Source organism: Conger conger, chromosome 13 (assembly GCF_963514075.1).
Source record: "Conger conger chromosome 13, fConCon1.1, whole genome shotgun sequence".
Taxonomy (NCBI): domain Eukaryota; kingdom Metazoa; phylum Chordata; class Actinopteri; order Anguilliformes; family Congridae; genus Conger; species Conger conger.
The window spans coordinates 47,458,854-47,484,365 of NC_083772.1; the positions used below are offsets into that span (position 1 = coordinate 47,458,854).

The following is a 25,512-nucleotide window of genomic DNA, read 5'->3' on the forward strand; positions in this document are numbered from 1 at the left end:
CTCCCTACCCATTACCCTCTCTATCCTCCCTGCTCATTACTCCCTCTATCCTCCCTGCCCATTACCCTCTCTATTCTCCCATTACCCTCTCTATCCTCCCTGGTCATTACCCTCTCTATCCTCCCCAGTCATTACCCTCTCTATCCTCCCTGCCCATTACCCTCTCTATCCTCCCCACCCATTACCCTCTCTATCCTCCCTGGTCATTACTCTCTCTATCCTCCCTGGCCGTTACCCTCTCTATCCTCCCATTACCCTCTCTATCCTCTCTGCTCATTACCCTCTCTATCCTCCCTGCTCATTACCCTCTCTATCCTCCCTGCCCATTACCCTCTCTATCCTCCCTGCTCATTACTCTCTCTATCCTCCCATTACCCTCTCTATCCTCCCTGCTCATTACCCTCTCTATCCTCCCATTACCCTCTCTATCCTACCTGCTCATTACCCTCTCTATCCTCCCTGCTCATTACCCTCTCTATCCTCCCTGCCCATTACCCTCTCTATCCTCCCTGCCCGTTACCCTCTCTCTATCCTCCCATTTCCCTCTCTATCCTCCCTGCCCATTACCCTCTCTATCCTCCCTGCCCATTACCCTCTCTATCTTCCCTACCCATTACCCTCTCTATCCTCCCTGCCATTACCCTCTCTATCCTCCCATTACCCTCTCTATCCTCCCTGCCCATTACCCTCTCTATCCTCCCATTACCCTCTCTATCCTCCCTGGTCATTACCCTCTCTATCCTCCCTGCCCATTACCCTCTCTATCCTCCCTGGTCATTACCCTCTCTATCCTCCCCGGTCATTACCCTCTCTATCCTCCCTGCCCATTACCCTCTCTATCCTCCCTACCCATTACCCTCTCTATCCTCCAGCTCATTACCCTCTCTATCCTCCCTGCCCATTACCCTCTCTATCCTCCCTGCCCATTACCCTCTCTATCCTCCCTGGTCATTACCCTCTCTATCCTCCCTGCCCATTACCCTCTCTATCCTCCCTGCCCATTACCCTCTCTATCCTCCCTACCCATTACCCTCTCTATCCTCCCTACCCATTACCCTCTCTATCCTCCCAGCTCATTACCCTCTCTATCCTCCGTGCCCATTACCCTCTCTATCCTCTCTGCCCATTACCCTCTCTATCCTCCCTGCCCATTACCCTCTCTATCCTCCCCACCCATTACCCTCTCTATCCTCCCTGGTCATTACTCTCTCTATCCTCCCATTACCCTCTCTATCCTCCCTGGTCATTACCCTCTCTATCCTCCCCGGTCATTACCCTCTCTATCCTCCCTGCCCATTACCCTCTCTATCCTCCCTACCCATTACCCTCTCTATCCTCCCAGCTCATTACCCTCTCTATCCTCCCTGCCCATTACCCTCTCTATCCTCCCTGCCCATTACCCTCTCTATCCTCCCTGGTCATTACCCTCTCTATCCTCCCTGCCCATTACCCTCTCTATCCTCCCTGCCCATTACCCTCTCTATCCTCCCTACCCATTACCCTCTCTATCCTCCCTGCCCATTACCCTCTCTATCCTCCCTGCCCGTTACCCTCTCTCTATCCTCCCATTTCCCTCTCTATCCTCCCTGCCCATTACCCTCTCTATCCTCCCTGCCCATTACCCTCTCTATCTTCCCTACCCATTACCCTCTCTATCCTCCCTGCCATTACCCTCTCTATCCTCCCATTACCCTCTCTATCCTCCCTGCCCATTACCCTCTCTATCCTCCCATTACCCTCTCTATCCTCCCTGGTCATTACCCTCTCTATCCTCCCTGCCCATTACCCTCTCTATCCTCCCATTACCCTCTCTATCCTCCCTGGTCATTACCCTCTCTATCCTCCCCGGTCATTACCCTGTCTATCCTCCCTGCCCATTACCCTCTCTATCCTCCCTACCCATTACCCTCTCTATCCTCCCAGCTCATTACCCTCTCTATCCTCCCTGCCCATTACCCTCTCTATCCTCCCTGCCCATTACCCTCTCTATCCTCCCTGGTCATTACCCTCTCTATCCTCCCTGCCCATTACCCTCTCTATCCTCCCTGCCCATTACCCTCTCTATCCTCCCTACCCATTACCCTCTCTATCCTCCCTACCCATTACCCTCTCTATCCTCCCAGCTCATTACCCTCTCTATCCTCCGTGCCCATTACCCTCTCTATCCTCTCTGCCCATTACCCTCTCTATCCTCCCTGCCCATTACCCTCTCTATCCTCCCCACCCATTACCCTCTCTATCCTCCCTGGTCATTACTCTCTCTATCCTCCCTGGCCGTTACCCTCTCTATCCTCCCATTACCCTCTCTATCCTCTCTGGTCATTACCCTCTCTATCCTCCCTGCTCATTACCCTCTCTATCCTCCCTGCTCATTACCCTCTCTATCCTCCCTGCCCATTGCCCTCTCTATCCTCCCTGCCCATTACCCTCTCTATCCTCCCTCCCCATTACCCTCTCTATCCTCCCTGCCATTACCCTCTCTATCCTCCCATTACCCTCTCTATCCTCCCTGGTCATTACCCTCTCTATCCTCCCTGCTCATTTCCCTCTCTATCCTCCCTGCCCATTACCCTCTCTATCCTCCCTGCCCATTACCCTCTCTATCCTCCCTGCCCATTACCCTCTCTATCCTCCCTGCCCATTACCCTCTCTATCCTCCCTGCTCATTACCCTCTCTATCCTCCCTGCCCATTACCCTCTCTATCCTCCCTGCCCGTTACCCTCTCTCTATCCTCCCATTACCCTCTCTATCCTCCCTGGTCATTACCCTCTCTATCCTCCCTGCTCATTTCCCTCTCTATCCTCCCTGCCCATTACCCTCTCTATCCTCCCTGCCCATTACCCTCTCTATCCTCCCTGCCCATTACCCTCTCTATCCTCCCTGCTCATTACCCTCTCTATCCTCCCTGCTCATTACCCTCTCTATCCTCCCTGCCCATTACCCTCTCTATCCTCCCTGCCCGTTACCCTCTCTCTATCCTCCCATTACCCTCTCTATCCTCCCTGCTCATTACCCTCTCTATCCTCCCTGCTCAATACCCTCTCTATCCTCCCTGCCCATTACGCTCTCTATCCTCCCTACCCTTTACCCTCTCTATCCTCCCTGCTCATTACTCTCTCTATCCTCCCTGCCCATTACCCTCTCTATCCTCTCTGCCTATTACCCTCTCTATCCTCCCTGCCCGTTACCCTCTCTCTATCCTCCCATTACCCTCTCTATCCTCCCTGCTCATTACCCTCTCTATCCTCCCTGCTCAATACCCTCTCTATCCTCCCTGCCCATTACCCTCTCTATCCTCCCTACCCTTTACCCTCTCTATCCTCCCTGCTCATTACTCTCTCTATCCTCCCTGCCCATTACCCTCTCTATCCTCTCTGCCCATTACCCTCTCTATCCTCCCTCCCCGTTACCCTCTCTATCCTCCCATTACCCTCTCTATCCTCCCTGGTCATTACCCTCTCTATCCTCCCTGCCCATTACCCTCTCTATCCTCCCATTACCCTCTCTATCCTCCCTGGTCATTACCCTCTCTATCCTCCCTGCTCATTACCCTCTCTATCCTCCCTGCTCATTACCCTCTCTATCCTCCCTGCCCATTACCCTCTCTATCCTCCCTGCTCATTACTCTCTCTATCCTCCCTGCCCATTACCCTCTCTATCCTCCCATTACCCTCTCTATCCTCCCTGGTCATTACCCTCTCTATCCTCCCCGGTCATTACCCTCTCTATCCTCCCTGCCCGTTACCCTCTCTCTATCCTCCCATTTCCCTCTCTATCCTCCCTGCCCATTACCCTCTCTATCCTCCCTGCCCATTACCCTCTCTATCCTCCCTGCCCATTACCCTCTCTATCTTCCCTACCCATTACCCTCTCTATCCTCCCTGCCATTACCCTCTCTATCCTCCCATTACCCTCTCTATCCTCCCTGCCCATTACCCTCTCTATCCTCCCATTACCCTCTCTATCCTCCCTGGTCATTACCCTCTCTATCCTCCCTGCCCATTACCCTCTCTATCCTCCCTGCCCATTACCCTCTCTATCCTCCCTACCCATTACCCTCTCTATCCTCCCTACCCATTACCCTCTCTATCCTCCCAGCTCATTACCCTCTCTATCCTCCGTGCCCATTACCCTCTCTATCCTCTCTGCCCATTACCCTCTCTATCCTCCCTGCCCATTACCCTCTCTATCCTCCCCACCCATTACCCTCTCTATCCTCCCTGGTCATTACTCTCTCTATCCTCCCTGGCCGTTACCCTCTCTATCCTCCCATTACCCTCTCTATCCTCTCTGGTCATTACCCTCTCTATCCTCCCTGCTCATTACCCTCTCTATCCTCCCTGCTCATTACCCTCTCTATCCTCCCTGCCCATTGCCCTCTCTATCCTCCCTGCCCATTACCCTCTCTATCCTCCCTCCCCATTACCCTCTCTATCCTCCCTGCCATTACCCTCTCTATCCTCCCATTACCCTCTCTATCCTCCCTGGTCATTACCCTCTCTATCCTCCCTGCTCATTTCCCTCTCTATCCTCCCTGCCCATTACCCTCTCTATCCTCCCTGCCCATTACCCTCTCTATCCTCCCTGCCCATTACCCTCTCTATCCTCCCTGCCCATTACCCTCTCTATCCTCCCTGCTCATTACCCTCTCTATCCTCCCTGCCCATTACCCTCTCTATCCTCCCTGCCCGTTACCCTCTCTCTATCCTCCCATTACCCTCTCTATCCTCCCTGGTCATTACCCTCTCTATCCTCCCTGCTCATTTCCCTCTCTATCCTCCCTGCCCATTACCCTCTCTATCCTCCCTGCCCATTACCCTCTCTATCCTCCCTGCCCATTACCCTCTCTATCCTCCCTGCTCATTACCCTCTCTATCCTCCCTGCTCATTACCCTCTCTATCCTCCCTGCCCATTACCCTCTCTATCCTCCCTGCCCGTTACCCTCTCTCTATCCTCCCATTACCCTCTCTATCCTCCCTGCTCATTACCCTCTCTATCCTCCCTGCTCAATACCCTCTCTATCCTCCCTGCCCATTACGCTCTCTATCCTCCCTACCCTTTACCCTCTCTATCCTCCCTGCTCATTACTCTCTCTATCCTCCCTGCCCATTACCCTCTCTATCCTCTCTGCCTATTACCCTCTCTATCCTCCCTGCCCGTTACCCTCTCTCTATCCTCCCATTACCCTCTCTATCCTCCCTGCTCATTACCCTCTCTATCCTCCCTGCTCAATACCCTCTCTATCCTCCCTGCCCATTACCCTCTCTATCCTCCCTACCCTTTACCCTCTCTATCCTCCCTGCTCATTACTCTCTCTATCCTCCCTGCCCATTACCCTCTCTATCCTCTCTGCCCATTACCCTCTCTATCCTCCCTCCCCGTTACCCTCTCTATCCTCCCATTACCCTCTCTATCCTCCCTGGTCATTACCCTCTCTATCCTCCCTGCCCATTACCCTCTCTATCCTCCCATTACCCTCTCTATCCTCCCTGGTCATTACCCTCTCTATCCTCCCTGCTCATTACCCTCTCTATCCTCCCTGCTCATTACCCTCTCTATCCTCCCTGCCCATTACCCTCTCTATCCTCCCTGCTCATTACTCTCTCTATCCTCCCTGCCCATTACCCTCTCTATCCTCCCATTACCCTCTCTATCCTCCCTGGTCATTACCCTCTCTATCCTCCCCGGTCATTACCCTCTCTATCCTCCCTGCCCGTTACCCTCTCTCTATCCTCCCATTTCCCTCTCTATCCTCCCTGCCCATTACCCTCTCTATCCTCCCTGCCCATTACCCTCTCTATCTTCCCTACCCATTACCCTCTCTATCCTCCCTGCCATTACCCTCTCTATCCTCCCATTACCCTCTCTATCCTCCCTGCCCATTACCCTCTCTATCCTCCCATTACCCTCTCTATCCTCCCTGGTCATTACCCTCTCTATCCTCCCTGCCCATTACCCTCTCTATCCTCCCATTACCCTCTCTATCCTCCCTGGTCATTACCCTCTCTATCCTCCCCGGTCATTACCCTCTCTATCCTCCCTGCCCATTACCCTCTCTATCCTCCCTGCTCATTACCCTCTCTATCCTCCCTGCTCATTACCCTCTCTATCCTCCCTGCCCATTACCCTCTCTATCCTCCCTGCTCATTACTCTCTCTATCCTCCCATTACCCTCTCTATCCTCCCTGCCCGTTACCCTCTCTATCCTCCCATTACCCTCTCTATCCTCCCTGGTCATTACCCTCTCTATCCTCCCTGCTCATTACCCTCTCTATCCTCCCTGCTCATTACCGTCTCTATCCTCCCTGCCCATTACCCTCTCTATCCTCCCTGCTCATTACTCTCTCTATCCTCCCTGCCCATTACCCTCTCTATCCTCCCATTACCCTCTCTATCCTCCCTGGTCATTACCCTCTCTATCCTCCCCGGTCATTACCCTCTCTATCCTCCCTGCCCATTACCCTCTCTATCCTCCCTACCCATTACCCTCTCTATCCTCCCTGCTCATTACTCTCTCTATCCTCCCTCCCCGTTACCCTCTCTATCCTCCCATTACCCTCTCTATCCTCCCTGGTCATTACCCTCTCTATCCTCCCTGCTCATTACCCTCTCTATCCTCCCTGCCCATTACCCTCTCTATCCTCCCTGCTCATTACTCTCTCTATCCTCCCATTACCCTCTCTATCCTCCCTGCTCATTACCCTCTCTATCCTCCCATTACCCTCTCTATCCTACCTGCTCATTACCCTCTCTATCCTCCCTGCTCATTACACTCTCTATCCTCCCTGCCCATTACCCTCTCTATCCTCCCTGCCCGTTACTTTCTCTCTATCCTCCCATTTCCCTCTCTATCCTCCCTGCCCATTACCCTCTCTATCCTCCCTGCCCATTACCCTCTCTATCTTCCCTACCCATTACCCTCTCTATCCTCCCTGCCATTACCCTCTCTATCCTCTCATTACCCTCTCTATCCTCCCTGCCCATTACCCTCTCTATCCTCCCATTACCCTCTCTATCCTCCCTGGTCATTACCCTCTCTATCCTCCCTGCCCATTACCCTCTCTATCCTCCCATTACCCTCTCTATCCTCCCTGGTCATTACCCTCTCTATCCTCCCCGGTCATTACCCTCTCTATCCTCCCTGCCCATTACCCTCTCTATCCTCCCTACCCATTACCCTCTCTATCCTCCCAGCTCATTACCCTCTCTATCCTCCCTGCCCATTACCCTCTCTATCCTCCCTGCCCATTACCCTCTCTATCCTCCCTACCCATTACCCTCTCTATCCTCCCTGCCATTACCCTCTCTATCCTCCCATTACCCTCTCTATCCTCCCTGGTCATTACCCTCTCTATCCTCCCTGCTCATTTCCCTCTCTATCCTCCCTGCCCATTACCCTCTCTATCCTCCCTGCCCATTACCCTCTCTATCCTTTCTACCCATTACCCTCTCTATCCTCCCTGCCATTACCCTCTCTATCCTCCCATTACCCTCTCTATCCTCCCTGCCCATTACCCTCTCTATCTTCCCTGGTCATTACTCTCTCTATCCTCCCTGCCCATTTCCCTCTCTATCCTCTCTGCCCATTACCCTCTCTATCCTCCCTCCCCGTTACCCTCTCTATCCTCCCATTACCCTCTCTATCCTCCCTGGTCATTACCCTCTCTATCCTCCCTGCTCATTACCCTCTCTATCCTCCCTGCCCATTACCCTCTCTATCCTCCCTGCTCATTACTCTCTCTATCCTCCCATTACCCTCTCTATCCTCCCTGCTCATTACCCTCTCTATCCTCCCTGCTCATTACCCTCTCTATCCTCCCTGCCCATTACCCTCTCTATCCTCCCTGCCCGTTACCCTCTCTCTATCCTCCCATTACCCTCTCTATCCTCCCTGCTCATTACCCTCTCTATCCTCCCTGCTCATTACCCTCTCTATCCTCCCTGCCCATTACCCTCTCTATCCTCCCTACCCTTTACCCTCTCTATCCTCCCTGCTCATTACTCTCTCTATCCTCCCTGCCCATTACCCTCTCTATCCTCTCTGCCCATTACCCTCTCTATCCTCCCTCCCCGTTACCCTCTCTATCCTCCCATTACCCTCTCTATCCTCCCTGGTCATTACCCTCTCTATCCTCCCTGCTCATTACCCTCTCTATCCTCCCTGCTCATTACCCTCTCTATCCTCCCTGCCCATTACCCTCTCTATCCTCCCTGCCCGTTACCCTCTCTCTATCCTCCCATTACCCTCTCTATCCTCCCTGCTCATTACCCTCTCTATCCTCCCTGCTCATTACCCTCTCTATCCTCCCTGCCCATTACCCTCTCTATCCTCCCTGCTCATTACCCTCTCTATCCTCCCTGCCCATTACCCTCTCTATCCTCCCTCCCCGTTACCCTCTCTATCCTCCCATTACCCTCTCTATCCTCCCTGGTCATTACCCTCTCTATCCTCCCTGCTCATTACCCTCTCTATCCTCCCTGCTCATTACCCTCTCTATCCTCCCTGCCCATTACCCTCTCTATCCTCCCTGCTCATTACCCTCTCTATCCTCCCTGCCCGTTACCCTCTCTCTATCCTCCCATTACCCTCTCTATCCTCCCTGCTCATTACCCTCTCTATCCTCCCTGCTCATTTCCCTCTCTATCCTCCCTGCCCATTGCCCTCTCTATCCTCCCTACCCTTTACCCTCTCTATCCTCCCTGCTCATTACTCTCTCTATCCTCCCTGCTCATTACCCTCTCTATCCTCCCTGCCCATTACCCTCTCTATCCTCCCTGCCCGTTACCCTCTCTCTATCCTCCCATTACCCTCTCTATCCTCCCTGCTCATTACCCTCTCTATCCTCCCTGCTCATTACCCTCTCTATCCTCCCTGCCCATTACCCTCTCTATCCTCCCTACCCTTTACCCTCTCTATCCTCCCTGCTCATTACCCTCTCTATCCTCCCTGCCCATTACCCTCTCTATCCTCCCTCCCCGTTACCCTCTCTATCCTCCCATTACCCTCTCTATCCTCCCTGGTCATTACCCTCTCTATCCTCCCTGCTCATTACCCTCTCTATCCTCCCTGCTCATTACCGTCTCTATCCTCCCTGCCCATTACCCTCTCTATCCTCCCTGCTCATTACTCTCTCTATCCTCCCATTACCCTCTCTATCCTCCCTGCTCATTACCCTCTCTATCCTCCCATTACCCTCTCTATCCTACCTGCTCATTACCCTCTCTATCCTCCCTGCTCATTACCCTCTCTGTCCTCCCTGCCCATTACCCTCTCTATCCTCCCTGCCCGTTACCCTCTCTCTATCCTCCCATTACCCTCTCTATCCTCCCTGCTCATTACCCTCTCTATCCTCCCTGCCCATTACCCTCTCTATCCTCCCTACCCTTTGCCCTCTCTATCCTCCCTGCTCATTACTCTCTCTATCCTCCCTGCCCATTACCCTCTCTATCCTCCCTACCCATTACCCTCTCTATCCTCCCTGCCCGTTACCCTCTCTATCCTCCCATTACCCTCTCTATCCTCCCTGGTCATTACCCTCTCTATCCTCCCTGCCCATTACCCTCTCTATCCTCCCTGCCCATTACCCTCTCTATCTTCCCTACCCGTTACCCTCTCTATCCTCCCATTACCCTCTCTATCCTCCCTGGTCATTACCCTCTCTATCCTCCCTGCCCATTACCCTCTCTATCCTCCCTGCCATTACCCTCTCTATCCTCCCATTGCTCTCTCTATCCTCCCATTACCCTCTCTATCCTCCCTGCTCATTACCCTCTCTATCCTCTCTGCTCATTACCCTCTCTATCCTCCCTGCCCATTACCCTCTCTATCCTCCCTACCCTTTGCCCTCTCTATCCTCCCTGCTCATTACTCTGTCTATCCTCCCTGCCCATTACCCTCTCTATCCTCCCTGCCCGTTACCCTCTCTATCCTCCCATTACCCTCTCTATCCTCCCTGGTCATTACCCTCTCTATCCTCCCTGCCCATTACCCTCTCTATCCTCCCTGCCATTACTCTCTCTATCCTCCCATTGCCCTCTCTATCCTCCCTGCCCATTACCCTCTCTATCCTCCCTGGTCATTACCCTCTCTATCCTCCCTGCCCATTACCCTCTCTATCCTCCCTGCCCGTTACCCTCTCTCTATCCTCCCTACCCATTACCCTCTCTATCCTCCCTGCCCATTACCCTCTCTATCCTCCCTGCCCGTTACCCTCTCTATCCTCCCATTACCCTCTCTATCCTCCCTGGTCATTACCCTCTCTATCCTCCCTGCTCATTACCCTCTCTATCCTCCCTGCTCATTACCCTCTCTATCCTCCCTGCCCATTACCCTCTCTATCCTCCCTGCTCATTACTCTCTCTATCCTCCCTGCCCATTACCCTCTCTATCCTCCCATTACCCTCTCTATCCTCCCTGGTCATTTCCCTCTCTATCCTCCCCGGTCATTACCCTGTCTATCCTCCCTGCCCATTACCCTCTCTATCCTCCCTACCCATTACCCTCTCTATCCTCCCTGGTCATTACCCTCTCTATCCTCCCTGCCCATTACCCTCTCTATCCTCCCTGCCATTACCCTCTCTATCCTCCCATTACCCTCTCTATCCTCCCTGCTCATTACCCTCTCTATCCTCCCTGCTCATTACCCTCTCTATCCTCCCTGCTCATTTCCCTCTCTATCCTCCCTGCTCATTACCCTCTCTATCCTCCCTGCTCATTACCCTCTCTATCCTCCCTGCCCATTACCGTCTCTATCCTCCCTACCCTTTGCCCTCTCTATCCTCCCTGCTCATTACTCTCTCTATCCTCTCTGCCCATTACCCTCTCTATCCTCCCTGCCTGTTACCCTCTCTATCCTCCCATTACCCTCTCTATCCTCCCTGGTCATTACCCTCTCTATCCTCCCTGCTCATTTCCCTCTCTATCCTCCCTGCCCATTCCCCTCTCTATCCTCCCTGCCCATTACCCTCTCTATCCTCCCTACCCATTACCCTCTCTATCCTCCCTGCCATTACCCTCTCTATCCTCCCATTACCCTCTCTATCCTCCCTACCCATTACCCTCTCTATCCTCCCTGCTCATTACTCTCTCTATCCTCCCTGCCCATTACCCTCTCTATCCTCCCTGCCCATTACCCTCTCTATCCTCCCTGCCCATTACCCTCTCTATCCTCCCTGCCCATTACCCTCTCTATCCTCCCTGCTCATTACCCTCTCTATCCTCCCATTACCCTCTCTATCCTCCCTGCTCATTACCCTCTCTATCCTCCCTGCTCATTACCCTCTCTATCCTCCCTGCCCATTACCCTCTCTATCCTCCCTGCCCGTTACCCTCTCTCTATCCTCCCATTACCCTCTCTATCCTCCCTGCTCATTACCCTCTCTATCCTCCCTGCTCATTACCCTCTCTATCCTCCCTACCCATTACCCTCTCTATCCTCCCTGCTCATTACTCTCTCTATCCTCCCATTACCCTCTCTATCCTCCCTGCCCATTACCCTCTCTATCCTCCCTGCCCATTACCCTCTCTATCCTCCCTGCCCGTTACCCTCTCTATCCTCCCATTACCCTCTCTATCCTCCCTGGTCATTACCCTCTCTATCCTCCCTGCTCATTACCCTCTCTATCCTCCCTGCTCATTACCCTCTCTATCCTCCCTGCCCATTACCCTCTCTATCCTCCCTGCTCATTACTCTCTCTATCCTCCCTCCCCATTACCCTCTCTATCCTCCCATTACCCTCTCTATCCTCCCTGGTCATTACCCTCTCTATCCTCCCCGGTCATTACCCTCTCTATCCTCCCTGCCCATTACCCTCTCTATCCTCCCTGCCCATTACCCTCTCTATCCTCCCTGGCCATTACTCTCTCTATCCTCCCTGCTCATTACCCTCTCTATCCTCCCTGCTCATTACCCACTCTATCCTCCCTGCCCATTACCCTCTCTATCCTCCCTGGTCATTACCCTCTCTATCCTCCCTGCCCATTACCCTCTCTATCCTCCCTGCCCATTACCCTCTCTATCATCCCTGCCCATTACCCTCTCTATCCTCCCTACCCATTACCCTCTCTATCCTCCCAGCTCATTACCCTCTCTATCCTCCGTGCCCATTACCCTCTCTATCCTCTCTGCCCATTACCCTCTCTATTCTCCCTGCCCATTACCCTCTCTATCCTCCCTGCCCATTACCCTCTCTATCCTCCCTGCTCATTACCCTCTCTATCCTCCCTGCTCATTACCCTCTCTATCCTCCCTGCTCATTACCCTCTCTATCCTCCCTGCTCATTACCCTCTCTATCCTCCCTGCCCATTACCCTCTCTATCCTCCCTGCCCGTTACCCTCTCTCTATCCTCCCATTACCCTCTCTATCCTCCCTGCTCATTACCCTCTCTATCCTCCCTGCTCATTACCCTCTCTATCCTCCCTGCCCATTACCCTCTCTATCCTCCCTACCCTTTACCCTCTCTATCCTCCCTGCTCATTACTCTCTCTATCCTCCCTGCCCATTACCCTCTCTATCCTCCCTGCCCATTACCCTCTCTATCCTCTCTGCCCATTACCCTCTCTATCCTCCCTGCCCGTTACCCTCTCTATCCTCCCATTACCCTCTCTATCCTCCCTGGTCATTACCCTCTCTATCCTCCCTGCTCATTACCCTGTCTATCCTCCCTGCTCATTACCCTCTCTATCCTCCCTGCCCATTACCCTCTCTATCCTCCCTGCTCATTACTCTCTCTATCCTCCCATTACCCTCTCTATCCTCCCTGCCCATTACCCTCTCTATCCTCCCTGCCCGTTACCCTCTCTATCCTCCCATTACCCTCTCTATCCTCCCTGGTCATTACCCTCTCTATCCTCCCTGCTCATTACCCTCTCTATCCTCCCTGCTCATTACCCTCTCTATCCTCCCTGCCCATTACCCTCTCTATCCTCCCTGCTCATTACTCTCTCTATCCTCCCTGCCCATTACCCTCTCTATCCTCCCTGCCCATTACCCTCTCTATCCTCCCTACCCATTACCCTCTCTATCCTCCCTGCTCATTACTCTCTCTATCCTCCCTGCCCATTACCCTCTCTATCCTCCCTGCCCATTACCCTATCTATCGTCCCTGGTCATTACTCTCTCTATCCTCCCTGCCCATTACCCTCTCTATCCTCCCATTACCCTCTCTATCCTCCCTGGTCATTACCCTCTTTATCCTCCCTGCCCATTACCCTCTCTATCCTCCCTACCCATTACCCTCTCTATCCTCCCTGCTCATTACTCTCTCTATCCTCTCTGCCCATTACCCTCTCTATCCTCCCTGCCTGTTACCCTCTCTATCCTCCCATTACCCTCTCTATCCTCCCTGGTCATTACCCTCTCTATCCTCCCTGCTCATTTCCCTCTCTATCCTCCCTGCCCATTCCCCTCTCTATCCTCCCTGCCCATTACCCTCTCTATCCTCCCTACCCATTACCCTCTCTATCCTCCCTGCCATTACCCTCTCTATCCTCCCATTACCCTCTCTATCCTCCCTACCCATTACCCTCTCTATCCTCCCTGCTCATTACTCTCTCTATCCTCCCTGCCCATTACCCTCTCTATCCTCCCTGCCCATTACCCTCTCTATCCTCCCTGCTCATTACCCTCTCTATCCTCCCTGCCCATTACCCTCTCTATCCTCCCTGCCATTACCCTCTCTATCCTCCCTACCCATTACCCTCTCTATCCTCCCTGCCCATTACCCTCTCTATCCTCCCTGCCCGTTACCCTCTCTATCCTCCCATTACCCTCTCTATCCTCCCTGGTCATTACCCTCTCTATCCTCCCTGCTCATTACCCTCTCTATCCTCCCTGCTCATTACCCTCTCTATCCTCCCTGCCCATTACCCTCTCTATCCTCCCTGCTCATTACTCTCTCTATCCTCCCTGCCCATTACCCTCTCTATCCTCCCATTACCCTCTCTATCCTCCCTGGTCATTTCCCTCTCTATCCTCCCCGGTCATTACCCTCTCTATCCTCCCTGCCCATTACCCTCTCTATCCTCCCTACCCATTACCCTCTCTATCCTCCCTGGTCATTACCCTCTCTATCCTCCCTGCCCATTACCCTCTCTATCCTCCCTGCCATTACCCTCTCTATCCTCCCATTACCCTCTCTATCCTCCCTGCTCATTACCCTCTCTATCCTCCCTGCTCATTACCCTCTCTATCCTCCCTGCTCATTTCCCTCTCTATCCTCCCTGCTCATTACCCTCTCTATCCTCCCTGCTCATTACCCTCTCTATCCTCTCTGCCCATTACCCTCTCTATCCTCCCTGCCTGTTACCCTCTCTATCCTCCCATTACCCTCTCTATCCTCCCTGGTCATTACCCTCTCTATCCTCCCTGCTCATTTCCCTCTCTATCCTCCCTGCCCATTCCCCTCTCTATCCTCCCTGCCCATTACCCTCTCTATCCTCCCTACCCATTACCCTCTCTATCCTCCCTGCCATTACCCTCTCTATCCTCCCATTACCCTCTCTATCCTCCCTACCCATTACCCTCTCTATCCTCCCTGCTCATTACTCTCTCTATCCTCCCTGCCCATTACCCTCTCTATCCTCCCTGCCCATTACCCTCTCTATCCTCCCTGCTCATTACCCTCTCTATCCTCCCTGCCCATTACCCTCTCTATCCTCCCTGCCATTACCCTCTCTATCCTCCCTACCCATTACCCTCTCTATCCTCCCTGCCCATTACCCTCTCTATCCTCCCTGCCCGTTACCCTCTCTATCCTCCCATTACCCTCTCTATCCTCCCTGGTCATTACCCTCTCTATCCTCCCTGCTCATTACCCTCTCTATCCTCCCTGCTCATTACCCTCTCTATCCTCCCTGCCCATTACCCTCTCTATCCTCCCTGCTCATTACTCTCTCTATCCTCCCTGCCCATTACCCTCTCTATCCTCCCATTACCCTCTCTATCCTCCCTGGTCATTACCCTCTCTATCCTCCCCGGTCATTACCCTCTCTATCCTCCCTGCCCATTACCCTCTCTATCCTCCCTACCCATTACCCTCTCTATCCTCCCTGGTCATTACTCTCTCTATCCTCCCTGCCCGTTACCCTCTCTATCCTCCCATTACCCTCTCTATCCTCTCTGGTCATTACCCTCTCTATCCTCCCTGCTCATTACCCTCTCTATCCTCCCTGCTCATTACCCACTCTATCCTCCCTGCCCATTACCCTCTCTATCCTCCCTGGTCATTACCCTCTCTATCCTCCCTGCCCATTACCCTCTCTATCCTCCCTGCCCATTACCCTCTCTATCCTCCCTGCCCATTACCCTCTCTATCCTCCGTGCCCATTACCCACTCTATCCTCCCTTCCCATTACCCTCTCTATCCTCCCTGCCCATTACCCTCTCTATCCTCCCTGCCCATTACCCTCTCTATCCTCCCTGCCCATTACCCTCTCTATCCTCCCTGCCCATTACCCTCTCTATCCTCCCTGCTCATTACCCTCTCTATCCTCCCATTACCCTCTCTATCCTCCCTGCTCATTACCCTCTCTATCCTCCCTGCTCATTACCCTCTCTATCCTCCCTGCCCATTACCCTCTCTATCCTCCCTGCCCGTTACCCTCTCTCTATCCTCCCATTACCCTCTCTATCCTCCCTGCTCATTACCCTCTCTATCCTCCCTGCTCATTACCCTCTCTATCCTCCCTACCCATTACCCTCTCTATCCTCCCTGCTCATTACTCTCTCTATCCTCCCATTACCCTCTCTATCCTCCCTGCCCATTACCCTCTCTATCCTCCCTGCCCATTACCCTCTCTATCCTCCCTGCCCGTTACCCTCTCTATCCTCCCATTACCCTCTCTATCCTCCCTGGTCATTACCCTCTCTATCCTCCCTGCTCATTACCCTCTCTATCCTCCCTGCTCATTACCCTCTCTATCCTCCCTGCCCATTACCCTCTCTATCCTCCCTGCTCATTACTCTCTCTATCCTCCCTGCCCATTACCCTCTCTATCCTCCCATTACCCTCTCTATCCTCCCTGGTCATTACCCTCTCTATCCTCCCCGGTCATTACCCTCTCTATCCTCCCTGCCCATTACCCTCTCTATCCTCCCTACGCATTACCCTCTCTATCCTCCCAGCTCATTACCCTCTCTATCCTCCCTGCCCATTACCCTCTCTATCCTCCCTGCCCATTACCCTCTCTATCCTCCCTGCCCATTACTCTCTCTATCCTCCCTGCTCATTACCCTCTCTATCCTCTCTGCCCATTACCCTCTCTATCATCCCTGCCCATTACCCTCTCTATCCTCCCTACCCATTACCCTCTCTATCCTCCCAGCTCATTACCCTCTCTATCCTCCGTGCCCATTACCCTCTCTATCCTCTCTGCCCATTACCCTCTCTATCCTCCCTGCCCATTACCCTCTCTATCCTCCCTGCCCATTACCCTCTCTATCCTCCCTGCTCATTACCCTCTCTATCCTCCCTGCTCATTACCCTCTCTATCCTCCCTGCCCGTTACCCTCTCTCTATCCTCCCATTACCCTCTCTATCCTCCCTGCTCATTACCCTCTCTATCCTCCCTGCTCATTACCCTCTCTATCCTCCCTACCCATTACCCTCTCTATCCTCCCTGCTCATTACTCTCTCTATCCTCCCATTACCCTCTCTATCCTCCCTGCCCATTACCCTCTCTATCCTCCCTGCCCATTACCCTCTCTATCCTCCCTGCCCGTTACCCTCTCTATCCTCCCATTACCCTCTCTATCCTCCCTGGTCATTACCCTCTCTATCCTCCCTGCTCATTACCCTCTCTATCCTCCCTGCTCATTACCCTCTCTATCCTCCCTGCCCATTACCCTCTCTATCCTCCCTGCTCATTACTCTCTCTATCCTCCCTGCCCATTACCCTCTCTATCCTCCCATTACCCTCTCTATCCTCCCTGGTCATTACCCTCTCTATCCTCCCCGGTCATTACCCTCTCTATCCTCCCTGCCCATTACCCTCTCTATCCTCCCTACGCATTACCCTCTCTATCCTCCCAGCTCATTACCCTCTCTATCCTCCCTGCCCATTACCCTCTCTATCCTCCCTGCCCATTACCCTCTCTATCCTCCCTGCCCATTACTCTCTCTATCCTCCCTGCTCATTACCCTCTCTATCCTCTCTGCCCATTACCCTCTCTATCATCCCTGCCCATTACCCTCTCTATCCTCCCTACCCATTACCCTCTCTATCCTCCCAGCTCATTACCCTCTCTATCCTCCGTGCCCATTACCCTCTCTATCCTCTCTGCCCATTACCCTCTCTATCCTCCCTGCCCATTACCCTCTCTATCCTCCCTGCCCATTACCCTCTCTATCCTCCCTGCTCATTACCCTCTCTATCCTCCCTGCTCATTACCCTCTCTATCCTCCCTGCTCATTACCCTCTCTATCCTCCCTGCTCATTACCCTCTCTATCCTCCCTGCCCATTACCCTCTCTATCCTCCCTGCCCGTTACCCTCTCTCTATCCTCCCATTACCCTCTCTATCCTCCCTGCTCATTACCCTCTCTATCCTCCCTGCTCATTACCCTCTCTATCCTCCCTGCCCATTACCCTCTCTATCCTCCCTACCCTTTACCCTCTCTATCCTCCCTGCTCATTACTCTCTCTATCCTCCCTGCCCATTACCCTCTCTATCCTCCCTGCCCATTACCCTCTCTATCCTCTCTGCCCATTACCCTCTCTATCCTCCCTGCCCGTTACCCTCTCTATCCTCCCATTACCCTCTCTATCCTCCCTGGTCATTACCCTCTCTATCCTCCCTGCTCATTACCCTGTCTATCCTCCCTGCTCATTACCCTCTCTATCCTCCCTGCCCATTACCCTCTCTATCCTCCCTGCTCATTACTCTCTCTATCCTCCCATTACCCTCTCTATCCTCCCTGCCCATTACCCTCTCTATCCTCCCTGCCCGTTACCCTCTCTATCCTCCCATTACCCTCTCTATCCTCCCTGGTCATTACCCTCTCTATCCTCCCTGCTCATTACCCTCTCTATCCTCCCTGCTCATTACCCTCTCTATCCTCCCTGCCCATTACCCTCTCTATCCTCCCTGCTCATTACTCTCTCTATCCTCCCTGCCCATTACCCTCTCTATCCTCCCTGCCCATTACCCTCTCTATCCTCCCTACCCATTACCCTCTCTATCCTCCCTGCTCATTACTCTCTCTATCCTCCCTGCCCATTACCCTCTCTATCCTCCCTGCCCATTACCCTATCTATCGTCCCTGGTCATTACTCTCTCTATCCTCCCTGCCCATTACCCTCTCTATCCTCCCATTACCCTCTCTATCCTCCCTGGTCATTACCCTCTTTATCCTCCCTGCCCATTACCCTCTCTATCCTCCCTACCCATTACCCTCTCTATCCTCCCTGCTCATTACTCTCTCTATCCTCCCTGCTCATTACCCTCTCTATCCTCCCTACCCATTACCCTCTCTATCCTCCCTGCTCATTACTCTCTCTATCCTCCCATTACCCTCTCTATCCTCCCTGCCCATTACCCTCTCTATCCTCCCTGCCCATTACCCTCTCTATCCTCCCTGCCCGTTACCCTCTCTATCCTCCCATTACCCTCTCTATCCTCCCTGGTCATTACCCTCTCTATCCTCCCTGCTCATTACCCTCTCTATCCTCCCTGCTCATTACCCTCTCTATCCTCCCTGCCCATTACCCTCTCTATCCTCCCTGCTCATTACTCTCTCTATCCTCCCTGCCCATTACCCTCTCTATCCTCCCATTACCCTCTCTATCCTCCCTGGTCATTACCCTCTCTATCCTCCCCGGTCATTACCCTCTCTATCCTCCCTGCCCATTACCCTCTCTATCCTCCCTACGCATTACCCTCTCTATCCTCCCAGCTCATTACCCTCTCTATCCTCCCTGCCCATTACCCTCTCTATCCTCCCTGCCCATTACCCTCTCTATCCTCCCTGCCCATTACTCTCTCTATCCTCCCTGCTCATTACCCTCTCTATCCTCCCTGCTCATTACCCACTCTATCCTCCCTGCCCATTACCCTCTCTATCCTCCCTGGTCATTACCCTCTCTATCCTCCCTGCCCATTACCCTCTCTATCCTCCCTGCCCATTACCCTCTCTATCATCCCTGCCCATTACCCTCTCTATCCTCCCTACCCATTACCCTCTCTATCCTCCCAGCTCATTACCCTCTCTATCCTCCGTGCCCATTACCCTCTCTATCCTCTCTGCCCATTACCCTCTCTATCCTCCCTGCCCATTACCCTCTCTATCCTCCCTGCTCATTACCCTCTCTATCCTCCCTGCTCATTACCCTCTCTATCCTCCCTGCTCATTACCCTCTCTATCCTCCCTGCTCATTACCCTCTCTATCCTCCCTGCCCATTACCCTCTCTATCCTCCCTGCCCGTTACCCTCTCTCTATCCTCCCATTACCCTCTCTATCCTCCCTGCTCATTACCCTCTCTATCCTCCCTGCTCATTACCCTCTCTATCCTCCCTGCCCATTACCCTCTCTATCCTCCCTACCCTTTACCCTCTCTATCCTCCCTGCTCATTACTCTCTCTATCCTCCCTGCCCATTACCCTCTCTATCCTCCCTGCCCATTACCCTCTCTATCCTCTCTGCCCATTACCCTCTCTATCCTCCCTGCCCGTTACCCTCTCTATCCTCCCATTACCCTCTCTATCCTCCCTGGTCATTACCCTCTCTATCCTCCCTGCTCATTACCCTGTCTATCCTCCCTGCTCATTACCCTCTCTATCCTCCCTGCCCATTACCCTCTCTATCCTCCCTGCTCATTACTCTCTCTATCCTCCCATTACCCTCTCTATCCTCCCTGCCCATTACCCTCTCTATCCTCCCTGCCCGTTACCCTCTCTATCCTCCCATTACCCTCTCTATCCTCCCTGGTCATTACCCTCTCTATCCTCCCTGCTCATTACCCTCTCTATCCTCCCTGCTCATTACCCTCTCTATCCTCCCTGCCCATTACCCTCTCTATCCTCCCTGCTCATTACTCTCTCTATCCTCCCTGCCCATTACCCTCTCTATCCTCCCTGCCCATTACCCTCTCTATCCTCCCTACCCATTACCCTCTCTATCCTCCCTGCTCATTACTCTCTCTATCCTCCCTGCCCATTACCCTCTCTATCCTCCCTGCCCATTACCCTATCTATCGTCCCTGGTCATTACTCTCTCTATCCTCCCTGCCCATTACCCTCTCTATCCTCCCATTACCCTCTCTATCCTCCCTGGTCATTACCCTCTTTATCCTCCCTGCCCATTACCCTCTCTATCCTCCCTACCCATTACCCTCTCTATCCTCCCTGCTCATTACTCTCTCTATCCTCCCTGCCCATTACCCTCTCTATCCTCCCTGCCCATTACCCTCTCTATCCTCCCTGCTCATTACCCTCTCTATCCTCCCTGCCCATTACCCTCTCTATCCTCCCTCCCATTACCCTCTCTATCCTCCCTACCCATTACCCTCTCTATCCTCCCTGCTCATTACCCTCTCTATCCTCCCTGCCCATTACCCTCTCTATCCTCCCTGCCCATTACCCTCTCTATCCTCCCTGCCCATTACCCTCTCTATCCTCCCTGGTCATTACTCTCTCTATCCTCCCTGCCCATTATCCTCTCTATCCTCCCATTACCCTCTCTGTCCTCCCTGGTCATTACCCTCTCTATCCTCCCTGGTCATTACCCTCTCTATCCTCCCTGCCCGTTACCCTCTCTCTATCCTCCCATTACCCTCTCTATCCTCCCTGCTCATTACCCTCTCTATCCTCCCTGCTCATTACCCTCTCTATCCTCCCTGCCCATTACCCTCTCTGTCCTCCCTACCATTTACCCTCTCTATCCTCCCTGCTCATTACTCTCTCTATCCTCCCTGCCCATTACCCTCTCTATCCTCTCTGCCCATTACCCTCTCTATCCTCCCTGCCCGTTACCCTCTCTATCCTCCCATTACCCTCTCTATCCTCCCTGGTCATTACCCTCTCTATCCTCCCTGCTCATTACCCTCTCTATCCTCCCTGCTCATTACCCTCTCTATCCTCCCTGCCCATTACCCTCTCTATTCTCCCTGCTCATTACTCTCTCTATCCTCCCATTACCCTCTCTATCCTCCCTGCCCATTACCCTCTCTATCCTCCCTGCCCATTACCCTCTCTATCCTCCCTGCCCGTTACCCTCTCTATCCTCCCATTACCCTCTCTGTCCTCCCTGGTCATTACCCTCTCTATCCTCCCTGGTCATTACCCTCTCTATCCTCCCTGCCCGTTACCCTCTCTCTATCCTCCCATTGCCCTCTCTATCCTCCCTGCTCATTACCCTCTCTATCCTCCCTGCTCATTACCCTCTCTATCCTCCCTGCCCATTACCCTCTCTATCCTCCCTACCATTTACCCTCTCTATCCTCCCTGCTCATTACTCTCTCTATCCTCCCTGCCCATTACCCTCTCTATCCTCTCTGCCCATTACCCTCTCTATCCTCCCTGCCCGTTACCCTCTCTATCCTCCCATTACCCTCTCTATCCTCCCTGGTCATTACCCTCTCTATCCTCCCTGCTCATTACCCTCTCTATCCTCCCTGCTCATTACCCTCTCTATCCTCCCTGCCCATTACCCTCTCTATTCTCCCTGCTCATTACTCTCTCTATCCTCCCATTACCCTCTCTATCCTCCCTGCCCATTACCCTCTCTATCCTCCCTGCCCATTACCCTCTCTATCCTCCCTGCCCGTTACCCTCTCTATCCTCCCATTACCCTCTCTATCCTCCCTGGTCATTACCCTCTCTATCCTCCCTGCTCATTACCCTCTCTATCCTCCCTGCTCATTACCCTCTCTATCCTCCCTGCCCATTACCCTCTCTATCCTCCCTGCTCATTACTCTCTCTATCCTCCCTGCCCATTACCCTCTCTATTTTCCCTGCCCATTACCCTCTCTATCCTCCCTACCCATTACCCTCTCTATCCTCCCTGCTCATTACTCTCTCTATCCTCCCTGCCCATTACCCTCTCTATCCTCCCTGCCCATTACCCTATCTATCGTCCCTGGTCATTACTCTCTCTATCCTCCCTGCCCATTACCCTCTCTATCCTCCCATTACTCTCTCTATCCTCCCTGGTCATTACCCTCTCTATCCTCCCTGCCCATTACCCTCTCTATCCTCCCTACCCATTACCCTCTCTATCCTCCCTGCTCATTACTCTCTCTATCCTCCCTGCCCATTACCCTCTCTATCCTCCCTGCCCATTACCCTCTCTATCCTCCCTGCTCATTACCCTCTCTATCCTCCCTGCCCATTACCCTCTCTATCCTCCCTCCCATTACCCTCTCTATCCTCCCTACCCATTACCTTCTCTATCCTCCCTGCCCATTACCCTCTCTATCCTCCCTGCCCATTACCCTCTCTATCCTCCCTGCCCATTACCCTCTCTATCCTCCCTGGTCATTACTCTCTCTATCCTCCCTGCCCATTATCCTCTCTATCCTCCCATTACCCTCTCTGTCCTCCCTGGTCATTACCCTCTCTATCCTCCCTGGTCATCACCCTCTCTATCCTCCCTGCCCATTACCCTCTCTATCCTCCCTGCCCATTACCCTCTCTATCCTCCCTACCCATTACCCTCTCTATCCTCCCAGCTCATTACCCTCTCTATCCTCCGTGCCCATTACCCTCTCTATCCTCTCTGCCCATTACCCTCTCTATCCTCCCTGCCCATTACCCTCTCTATCCTCCCTGCCCATTACCCTCTCTATCCTCTCTGCTCATTACCCTCTCTATCCTCCCATTACCCTCTCTATCCTCCCTGCTCATTACCCTCTCTATCCTCCCTGCTCATTACCCTCTCTATCCTCCCTGCCCATAACCCTCTCTATCCTCCCATTACCCTCTCTATCCTCCCTGCCCCCCAAGTCCCTAGTTTAAATAATCATGCGCTACCCTAAGCATACGCTGACCCAGTGCAAAGGTTCCCCTCCGGTTCAGGTGCAGCCCGTCACGCTTGTACAGCTCACCCCAGTCACATGGAGAACCTATAATGTAAAATACAATTCATACAATAATGTAATGACAATTAAGCAAAGTACTACATCATACACAAGTACAGTAGTGTACTACATCATACACAACTCCAGTAGAGTACTGCATCATACACAAGTACAGTATAGTACTGCATCATACACAACTACAGTAGAGTACTGCATCATACACAAGGACCTTGCTTCTGATCTCGACAGCCTTGATCATATTTTTAAGGAAAAAATATCAAATCTGTTATTTTATACTAACAAAAAACAAAACGTATGTATATATATATATATATATATATATATATATATATATACAGTGCATCCGGAAAGCATTCACAGCGCTTCACTTTTCCCACATTGTTATGTTACAGCCTTATTCCAAAATGGAATAAATTCATGTTTTTCTTCAAATTTCTACACACAACACCCCATAATGACAACATAAAAGAACTTTTTTTTTAAAAATTTTTTGCAAATACATAAGTATTCACAGCCTTTGCCCTGAAGCTCGAAATTGAGCTCAGGTGCATCGTGTTTCCACTGATCAACCTTGAGATGTTTCTACAGCTTAATTGGAGTCCACCTGTTGTAAATTCAGTTGATTGGACATGATTTGGAAAGGCACACACCTGTCTATATAAGGTCCCACAGTTGACAGTGCATGTCGGAGCACAAACCAAGCATGAAGTCAAAGGAATTGTCTGTAGACCTCCAAGACAGGATTGTCTCGAGGCACAAATCTGGGGAAGGGTACAGAGACATTTCTGCTGCATTGAAGGTCCCAATGAGCACAGTGGCCTCCATCATCCGTAAATGGAAGAAGTTTGGAACCACCAGGACTCTTCCTAGAGTTGGCTGCCCGTCTAAACTGAGCAATTGGGGGAGAAGGGCCTTAGTCAGGGAGGTGACCAAGAACCCGATGGTCACTCTGTGAGAGCTCCAGCATTCCTCTGTGGAGAGAGGAGAACCTTCCAGAAGGACAACCATCTCTGCAGAAATCCACCAATCAGGCCTGTATGGTAGAGTGGCCAGACGGAAGCCACTCCTTAGTAAAAGGCACATGGCTGCCCGCCTGGAGTTTGCCAAAAGGCACCTGAAGGACTCTCAGACCATGAGAAACAAAATTCTCTGGTCTGATGAGACAAAGATTGAACTCTTTGGCGTGAAAGCCAGGCGTCATGTTTGGAGGAAACCAGGCACCGCTCATCACCTGGCCAATACCATCCCTACAGAGAAGCATGGTGGTGGCAGCATCATGCTGGGAGACTAGTCAGGATTGAGGGAAAGATGAATGCAGCAATGTACAGAGACATCCTGGATGAAAACCTGCTCCAGAGCGCTCTTGACCTCAGACTGGGGTGACGGTTCATCTTTCAGCAGGACAATGAGCACACAGCCAAGATATCAAAAAAGTGGCTTCAGGACAACTCTGTGAATGTCATTGAGTGGCCCAGCCAGAGCCCAGACTTGAATCCAATTGAACATCTCTGGAGAGATCTGAAAATGGCTGTGCACCGATGCTCCCCATCCAACCTGATGGAGCTTGAGAGGTGCTGCAAAGAGGAATGGGCAAAACTGCCCAAAGATAGGTGTGCCAAGCTTGTGGCATCAAAAAGACTTGAGGCTGTAATTGCTGCCAAAGGTGCATCAACAAAGTATTGAGCAAAGGCTGTGAATACTTATGTACATGTGATTTCTTAGTTTTTTATTTTGAATAAATTTTGTAAAAATTTCAAAAAAGTTCTTTTATGTTGTCATTATGGGGTGTTGTGTGTAGAAATTTGAAGAAAAACATGAATTTATTCCATTTAAAAAAATAAAAAACTTCCTTCATGTTGTCATTATGGGGTGTTGTGTGTAGAATTTTGAGGGGAAAAAATGTATTCCATTTTGGAATAAGGCTGTAACATAACAAAATGTGGGAAAAGTGAAGCGCTGTGAATACTTTCCGGATGCACTGTATATATGATAAAGTCTAGGGTGCCTAAGACTTCTGCACAGTACTGTATGTAAATGAGGTTGTTAGTGGAGACAGGTGGTAGTAAGTGGAGAAGCATGAATAGTATGTTGGAAGTGGAAACAAATGAGGAAAGCCCTTTGAAGTAGCTGATATCAGTCAATTGGAGCTCCATTTGTTGTCTCCGCCTCCCACTACTTATATCTACTTCCTTCCTGTCTCTTGTCTTTAATTTCTCCTGTTCCTTCTCTGTTCCCCAGTTCACACACCTGATTTCTTCTTATCTGTGGCATATATACCAGTCTGTTTCATTTGCTCAACGCTAGTTCGTCATACCCTGTATCCTGAGTCTGTCCCTGTATTCTCCTGTCCCCGGTTCTAGCCTCCTGTACCCCGTGCCTTCACCCCTGTATTCTGTCTGGTCTGTTCTGTTTTGGGATATTCCTGGTTTGATCTCTGCCTGGCTTTCGACTTTGTGTTTTTGGATTCTGTTT

The 25,512-nt window shown here is 52.2% G+C and overlaps 1 pseudogene; it reads right to left on the reverse strand.

Annotated features, from left to right (window-relative positions):
• LOC133107602 (uncharacterized) overlaps positions 1 to 25,512 on the reverse strand; it is a 980,437-nt pseudogene that overhangs the window by 923,302 nt on the left and 31,623 nt on the right.